Below are 9,723 nucleotides of genomic sequence, written 5' to 3'. Positions count from 1 at the left end.
CCAGTCGGGTTCCCCTGGGGAATGCCCCCCTACTTTGTGCTAGAGGGTTTCGCCCCTACTCTTGCTTCCCTGCCGGTATCTAGCCCGGTCCTTTCGGTGCCACCGCCCGTTGTGCATACATTACCAAGGGTCAAAGATACCATCTACCACTCTGAGCCATCTGAGGGCCCAGATGTTTACGAAAAGATGGATGATATGAAGGACCAATTCCTTGAGCTTCGCAAGGAACTTAAAAGTTTGAGGGGGAAAGACCTTTTTGGTAAAAGTGCTGCTGAGTTGTGGCTTGTGCCCAACGTGAGGATTCCTGTTAAATTCAAAGTGCCTGACTTTGAAAAGTATAAGGGAAACACATGCCCTCTCATCCATCTTGTGATGTATGCTCGCAAGATGTCAACACAAATAGACAATGACCAACTGCTCATCCATTATTTCCAGGACAGTCTGTCCGGTGCCGCCCTCCGTTGGTACATGGGTTTGGAGAGTTCGAACATCCGATCTTTCAATGACCTTGGCGAGGCCTTCGTCAAGCAATATAAGTACAATATAGATATGGCTCCTGATAGGGACCAAGTGAGAGCAATGTTGCAGAAGGATAAAGAGACCTTCAAAGAGTACGCCCAGAGATGGCGCGACTTGGCAGCTCAGATAGTGCCTCCCCTAGAGGAGAAAGAGATGACCAAGATCTTCCTGAAGACCTTGAGTTCATTTTATTACGAGAGAATGATAGCCAGTGCTCCCTCAGACTTCACCCAGATGGTGAATATGGGGATGAGACTGGAAGAAGGAGTCCGTGAAGCACGCTTAACTCGAGACGAAGGCTCTTCAGCAAAGAGGTATGGAAGCTTTGCGAAGAAGAAGGAGAGAGAGGCACATGTCGTGTCTTCCCATGTCAAACGAAGACTCTTTGTGAAGAGGAAGATTGCTCGTCCAGTCAACAGTCAGCATCAGGTGGCTCATATAGGGCCTATTTTCAAGGAAGCTCAACATTATCAGCAACCGCAAACTCAGCAATATCAACAACAACAACGTCCACAACAGCAGGCCTATCAGCCTCGAAACAACAACAACAATGCCAGTACCAGCTATGAGAGGAAGAGGGTCACCTTTGATCCAATTCCGATGACTTATGCTGAACTTTACCCGTCGCTGATCGATAGAAAGTTGATCACTCTGTGATACCCTTCCGCTGTACCTGCTAACCCCCAGTGGTGGTACAAGCCTGAACTTCATTGCGTATATCATTCCAGTGCTCCCGGACACGACGTAGAGAACTGTTATCCCTTGAAGACCAAGGTGCAAGACCTTGTGAGAAGTGGGATTTTGTTCTTCAAAGACGTAGGTCCGAATGTGAAGAAAAACCCATTGCCCGAGCATGGGAAGTCTGTCAATATGGTCCAGGGCTGCCCTGGCAAGTACAAGGTGAAATATGTCAGGCATATCCGACAATCGTTGGTTGAGATGCATCGCCTGCTGTGTGATTATAGTCATTATGAACATGATCACGACAGATGTAGAGTCTGTTCTGTCAATCAGAGAGGATGTCGCCAGGTGCGCAAAGATGTGCAAGAGATGTTGGACAAAGGAGTCATTGAGATCCTTCAGAATAGAAATGTTGATGAAGATACTCTTGAGGTTAATGTGATTTCTCCAGTATTCCGGATACCCGAGCCTGTTGTCATCAAGTATGATGGTAGCAAGCAAAAGGTTTCTCCTGCTCTTGTCATCAAGCCAGCCGGACCTGTACCGTACTCTTCTGAGAAAGCGGTTCCCTATCGCTACAATGCTGTAGCAGTGGAAAATGGGAAAGAGGTGTCCTTGCTCTCTTCATCTGTTGTTAACATTGCTGATGTCAGTGGTTTGACCCTCAGTGGTCGTGTGTTTTCAGCACCGTCAAAGCCTCAAGCTGATGTTCGAGGAAATGTTGATACTGATTTTATTGAGCGCCCAATTGAAAATGCTGTGAGCTCTCCGAATCCGACACTTGTTGTTAAGCCCTCCTCTACATTAAGAACTCATGCTTCTGCTGGCCCGAATGCCAATACGAAAGAAGACTGTGATGAGATGTTAAGGCTCATCAAAAGGAGCGAGTACAACGTTGTAAACCAGCTTCTACAAACGCCATCCAAAATATCTGTGTTATCACTACTTTTGAATTCAGAACCACACCAAGAAGCTCTGTAGAAGATGTTGGATGTGGCGTATGTGGATCACGATGTCATGATAGAACAATTCGATAGCATTGTTGCAAACATCACCGCTTGTAACAATTTGAGTTTTTGTGACGCTGATCTCCCCGAGGAGGGAAGAGACCACAACTTGGCATTACATATCTCTATGGGTTGCAAAGATGACGCCATGTCCAATGTTCTGGTGGACACTGGGTCATCATTGAACATATTGCCGAAATCCACTCTTGCGAAGCAGTCATATCAGGGCCCTCACATGAGGCAGAGTAGGGAAGTTATGAAAGCTTTCGATGGGTCACATAAAACTGTGATTGGTGAAGTTGATCTCCCAGTCAAAATTGGACCAAGTGATTTCCAGATTACCTTCCAGGTTATGGATATTCGTCCATCGTATAGCTGTCTTTTGGGAAGACCATGGATTCACGAGGCGGGCGCCGTGACATCCACCCTACACCAAAAATTGAAATTTGTAAAGAATAAGAAGCTGATGGTGGTAGGGGGAGAAAAGACTCTCTTGGTTAGCCATTTGTCTTCCTTCTCTTATATAGATGCTGAGGATGAAGTTGGAACTCTGTTCCATGCTTTATCTATTGCTGAACCTGTTGAGAAGCGAACTCCTTCATTTGATTCCTACAAAGATGCAAAGTTGGCCATTGAGTATGGCGCAACTGCTAGTTTGGGGCAAATGATTGAGTTAAAAGACAACAAGTCTCGGGCTGGCATAGGCTATTCTTCTGGGGTTTCCAATACGCAAGGTCTGTTCAAGAGTGGAGGTTTCATCCACACCAATCAAGACGAGGATGTTGCTGCTATTCTGGAACAGGACGAAGAGGATTCTGGCAACTTTGTCATCCCTGGAGGGATCTGCAATAATTGGGTCGCTGTGGATATTCCAACAGTTATCCATAAGTCAAAATAATGTTCATGGTGTTTAAAAAACCCTTCTCCCATGCCGAAAGGAGAAGTGATGACATTGTTAGCGCATAAATACAATGATATTTAATTCAATAGATTCATGTTAAATGTTTGTTTTCCCAATTATTTTCCCTTTTCGCTTTTGCATGAAATTGGTGATCACATAAAACCCTAAAAATAGAATAAAATCAATCTCTTCATCTGCATAATGATTTGCCTTGTTTGAATTCTAAAAGCTCTTTATATCCAAAATCATTATGCAGGTTAATCAAACCCATTGAACATAATGATCCAACACCATCTCCCAACTTTGAATTCCCTGTATTTGAGGCGGAAGAAGATGATGTTGGAGAGATTCCTGACGAGATTACCCGTCTACTTGAGCATGAAGAGAAGATCATTCAGCCGCATCTTGAGAATTTGGAAACAGTCAACTTGGGGTCTGAGGATTGTGTGCGAGAAGTGAAGATTGGGGCACTCCTGGAAGAGTCTGTTAAGAAGGGGTTGATTGAGTTACTACGAGAATACGTCGATGTCTTTGCCTGGTCATATGAAGACATGCCTGGTCTAGATACTGATATTGTGCAACATTTCCTACCTTTGAAACTTGAGTGCGTGCCTGTGAAGCAGAAGCTCAGAAGAACTCATCCTGATTGGCAGTAAAGATCAAAGAAGAAGTTCAGAAGCAAATTGATGCGGGGTTTTTGGTGACTTCTACGTATCCTCAGTGGGTGGCCAATATTGTGCCCGTGCCTAAGAAAGATGGAAAAGTCCGAATGTGCGTAGACTATAGAGACTTGAATAAAGCTAGTCCGAAAGATGATTTCCCTCTAGCACACATTGATATGTTGGTAGACAATACATCTAAATTCAAAGTCTTCTCATTTATGGATGGATTTTCCGGATATAATCAGATTAAAATGGCACCCGAGGATATGGAGAAGACAACATTCATCACACCTTGGGGAACATTATGTTATCGAGTGATGCCCTTCGGTTTGAAGAACGCCGGAGCCACGTATCAACGAGCTATGACCACCTTGTTTCATGATATGATGCATAAAGAGATCGAGGTACATGTCGATGATATGATTGTCAAGTCAAGAACGGAAGTTGAACATGTAGAGCACTTGTTGAAGCTTTTTCAGCGTTTGAGAAAGTATCAGCTTCGTTTGAATCCCAACAAGTGTACATTTGGAGTCCGTTCTGGTAAGTTATTGGGCTTTATTGTCAGTGAAAGAGGTATTGAAGTTGATCCTGCAAAGGTCAAAGCAATACAAGAGATGCCTGCGCCCAGAACTGAGAAGCAAGTCCGAGGTTTTCTTGGCCGCTTGAATTACATTTCTAGATTCATATCCCACATGACTGCCACATGTGCACCGATATTCAAGCTCCTCCGGAAAGATCAGTCTCATGATTGGACCAAGGATTTCCAGAAAGCTTTTGATAGTATTAAAGAGCATCTGTCTGAGCCTCCGATCCTGTCTCCGCCCGTGGAAGGAAGACCAGTGATTATGTATCTGACTGTTCTTGAAGACTCAATGGGTTGTGTCCTTGGTCCGCAAGACGAATCAGGAAAGAAAGAGTATGCTATTTACTATTTGAGCAAGAAGTTTACTGATTGTGAGTCTCGATACTCAATGCTTGAGAAGACATGTTGTGCTTTGGCTTGGGCTGCTAAGCGCTTACGCCAGTATATGTTAAATCATACAACTTGGTTGATATCCAGAATGGATCCAATCAAGTACATTTTCGAGAAGCCTGCCTTAACAGGGAGGATTTCCCGTTGGCAGATGTTGTTATCTGAGTATGATATTGAGTATCGAGCTCAAAAGGCTATTAAAGGTAGTATCTTGGCTTATCACTTGGCACATCAGCCGATTGAGGATTATCAGTCAGTTCTTTATGACTTCCCGGATGAGGAGATTCTGTATTTGAAAATGAAAGATTGTGATGAGCCTACACTCGATGAAGGGCCAGAGCCTGGTTCCCGTTGGAGCATGGTATTTGATGGCACTGTAAATCAATATGGAAATGGTATTGGGGCAGTGATTATTACTCCTCAGGGCATACACATTCCTTTTATAGCAAGGCTAACTTTCAAATGCACGAATAATATGGCTGAGTATGAAGCCTGTATTATGGGATTGGAGGAATGCATTGATCTTAGGATCAAGCATCTCGATGTTTATGGTGATTCAGCCCTCGTTGTCAATTAGATTAAGGGTGAATGGGAAAGGAATCAGCCTGGCCTCATTCCATATAGAGATTATGCGAGGAGGATTTCAACATTTTTTACTGAGATTGACTTCCATCATATTCCTCGAGATGAGAATCGGATGGCAGATGCTCTTGTTACGCTTGCTTCAATGATTGTGGTAAGACTTTGGAATGAAGTTCCCAACATCACTGTGATGCGCTTGGACAGACCAGCCCATGTGTTCGCAATTGAAGAAGTGAAAGATGATAAGCCGTGGTATTATGACATCAAGTGTTTCCTTCAGAGCCAGATTTACCCGCCTGGGGCATCTGTGAAAGATAGGAAGACTCTTAGGAGATTATCAGGAAGTTTTTTACCTCAATGGTGATGTACTCTACAAGAGAAATTTCGACATGGTTCTTCTCAGATGCGTGGATAGACACGAAGCAGACCTGTTGATGACTGAGGTCCATGAGGGTTCATTTGGTACTCATTCCAATGGATACGCCATGGCTAGAAAGATGTTGAGAGCATGCTACTATTGGCTGACAATGGAGTCTGACTGTTGCAAGTATGTGAAGAAATGCCATAAGTGTCAGATTTACGCAGATAAAATGCATATTCCTCCGACACGTTTGAATGTGGTTTCATCGCCATGGCCCTTCTCCATGTGGGGAATCGACATGATTGGCATGATAGAGCCGAAAGCGTCCAATGGACACAGATTTTGTTAGACGGTGTGGCTAGTGATCGAGAGGGGGGGGGGGTGAATAGATCACCTCTTTAAAATTTAACGGATTTAAAGTTTTATCAGAGTTTTTAAAGTTGGCGGAAAATATCAGTCCCGAATCGACTTCCGTCTATTCTGAACCGCTACTAGAAAACGGGACACACGAGTATAATGCTGGATTTGAATAAGAATGACAGAAACAATCAACACCAGAATTTTAGTTAATTGAATGCACTTATCATTAAAGTCTATTTCCAATGAGTCAAACCTAGCTAACAATTTTGTCAAACAGTTGGTGTGTATGTAATCAATGGTGAATCAACAGTGGAATGTAGTTAAAGAAGTTTTCTTGCCACTGCTGTCTTGCACAAGATACAATCACACCACACTAACTGAAATTGCGAAAACTGTTTGAAACGTAAAGAGGAGTAAGGTAAGAATACAATACGCAGAGATTTGGTAAGGAAGTTCCCCACGTCGTCCTCGCGTGTGGGTACGTCTCCCTCTCAATTTCAAATGAAATTGAGAACTTTGATTATCAATTATTGCCGAATTCGTTGATACAAGGTTATGATACAAAGACAGAATTCTAAATTCCAAGAACTTCTTCTTGTATGAGACCTCCACTTGATCTGAGCACGATCAAGAATTTCCTGCTCGAAATTGCAAACAATTCACCGGTTCCACGACCTGCTTGCGAAATCCCCCGATCTCCAAGTAATCACTCCGTTTTCATCAAGCTTATTTCTAAAAACCCACTTAGTGTCTATGATATGATGATCTCGCGGACGAGGGACAAGTTCTCAAACGTCATTTCTTTTAAATTGATTAAGCTCTTCTTGCATGGCCATTAGCCAAAATTCATCAATCAAGGCCTCTTTGGCATTTTTAGGTTCTACTTGTGAAACAAACGCGAAGTGAGAACAAAAATTACTTATCTTAGAACGGGTCATTACTCCCTTTGAAATGTCTCCCAAGATGTTGTCAATGGGATGGTCTTTTGAGGATTTCCAAGCTGTTGGAAGATCATTCACTTCAGCTGTCTTTTCTTCCTCATTTTCTTCATGACTAGTATCTTCCTCCTTCTCATGGGCAGCTGGTTTGGACTGATCAGTTTCCTCAACAGCTTCCTTGAGTATGTCTTCTGTAGATACACCTGCGTCATCAAAAGAAATACCTTTTCCGACATTTTTCGGATAAGACTCATCAAAAGAAACATGGACAGATTCTTCAACAGTAAGTAAACGCTTATTGTACACTCTATATGCTTTACTTGATTGTGCGTATCCAAGAAAGATACCTTCATCTGCTTTTGCGTCAAACTTCCCAATGTTTTCCTTACCATTATTCAAGACAAAACACTTACAACCGAATACGTGAAGATGTGAAAAGTTTGGCTTTCTTCCTTTTAAAAGTTCATAAGGAGTTTTATTTAAAATAGGGCGAATTAAGATCCTGTTTAAAACATAACAAGCTATGCTAACAGCATCAGCCCAAAAGTATTTTTGTAATCCACCCTCAATTAGCATTGTTCTTGCCAACTCTTCTAAAACATGATTTTTACGCTCCACAATGCCATTTTGTTGTGGAGTTCGAGGAGCTGAAAAGTTATGCTCAATACCATACTAGTCACAGTACTTCTCAAAGTGATAGTTTTGAAATTCACCACCATGATCGCTTCGAATTGTAACTATTTTGGAATTCATTTTGTTTTGGGACAGATTTGCAAAATTCTTAAAAGCAGAAAAAGTTTCATCTTTGCTATGAAGGAATATAGTCCAAGTAAATCTAGAATAGTCGTCAACAATTACAAAACCATAATAATTTCCACCTAAGCTCTTTGTCCTAAAAGGTCCAAAGAGATCCATATGGAGAAGCTCAAGGGGTCGTGAAGTTGAAATTATATTTTTAGATTTAAAAGAGACCCTCGCTTGCTTTCCCATTTGACACGCGTCACATAGGTGGTCTTTTGAAAATTTCATTTTTGGAAGACCGACTACTAGATTCTTAGATACAACCTTATTAAGCAAATCGAAATTAACATGCGCTAAACGTCTATGCCAAAGCCAAGAATCATCATTCAAGGTGACTAGACATTTAGTACTTGTTAAAGATACATCAAAAAGGTCAAGCATATAGATATTGTTTACTCTTATACCCTTAAACACAACGTTCTGTTCAGCATGTTCAATTATGCAGCAAGTTTTTGTGAAAGAAACTTTATAGCCCATGTCACACAATTGACTTATGCTTAACAAATTGTGTTTAAGTCCCTCTACTAGATGGACATTAGAAATAGTAGTGGTGGAGGGATTACCTACACTACCTTTACCGAGTATAGCTCCTTTGTTATTGTCTCCATAAGTAACATATCCCTTCTTCTTTGCTTTGAAGTCTATGAAAAGCGATATGTCACCGGTCATGTGCCTTGAGCAACCGCTGTCAAGAAACCATCTTCTATCTACGGAATTAAGGCATTCATCCTACAATATCAAAAGAGAGAGGTTGGTACCCAATTTTCATTGGGTCCAAGTGGGTAAGTGCTAACATGGTTGCCTTTTGGCTTCCATTGATAAATACCTTTAGGAACAAGAAATCTCCTAAACTTGCATTTCTCAATGGTATGGCCAGCACGACAACAATAATGACATAAACCATGATGATGCGTTTGTTTATTCTTGTTCATTAAATCCTTTAGAATAAAAGAGTATTTTGCATATGGAGGATTTAATGATTTCTTAAACAACCTAGAGTCAACGGCATAAGTAACCTTAGGTTGTAAAGCTTTTTCTAATTTGACCTTTAGAGTGTTTACCTCTTTTTGCCAAATATGACAAGCGTCACAATACCTAACTTTACTACATCCATCAATGTCAATATATTTTGAATTTTCTGCAATACTAGCTTTTAATGATTCTAAAGCATTTTCAGCTTTGTATACTTTACCTTCCAGAAATGAAAAAATTTGTTTATCGGAAGATAATCTTTTAAAAGCATCTACAGCTTCGTTATGCAGTTTTTCAAAAGCTATTTTCAGTTCAGAAAAAGGCATAGAAGAGAAATTATTATAATAGGCTTGTTTTACCTTTTTATCATTGATTTTCTTCTTGTGGTAGGACAGATTTTTGGTGTGAGCCGTAAGGCACAGATTTGCGGTTTCATCACTATCACTTGAACTTTGTGTGCTTGATGAATCACTATCACTTTCCCATGCAATGTAAGCTCTTCTTTGTTTGTTGTACCCTTTTGGTGAAGCTTTTCTTTGATCCTTATACTTCATAGGGCAGTCCGTTTTATAATGTCCAGATTTACCACAATTAAAACAAGATCCTCTTCCTCTATTCTTCTTGTTCTCTTCTTGTTTCGAGTCTGTAGATTGTTTTTGAAACTTCATGAGATTTTTGTCGGAATGCTTGTCTCCATTCTTTCGAATGAATCTATTATATCTTCTTACAAACAGTCCCATTTACTCATCATCCGAGTCTTTGTCACTACTTCAATCATTGTCGCTTTGCTCTTTTCGTGAGGACTTGGAGCTAGAGGCCACAAGAGCTATTGGTTTCTTCTCTCCCTCTTTGTCTCTTCTCTTCTCCTTTTCCTTCTTACTTTTGTTCTCATATTTTTCAAGGCTTTCCAATGCTTGCTGATGTTCTTCCAGCTTTCCAAACAGAGTTGTAATCGTAAGTCTCGTT

The sequence above is a fragment of the Lathyrus oleraceus genome, chromosome 5 (assembly GCF_024323335.1).
Source record: "Lathyrus oleraceus cultivar Zhongwan6 chromosome 5, CAAS_Psat_ZW6_1.0, whole genome shotgun sequence".
In the NCBI taxonomy this organism is placed as follows: Eukaryota; Viridiplantae; Streptophyta; class Magnoliopsida; order Fabales; family Fabaceae; genus Lathyrus; species Lathyrus oleraceus.
Note: the sequence above shows the minus strand (reverse complement) of the source record.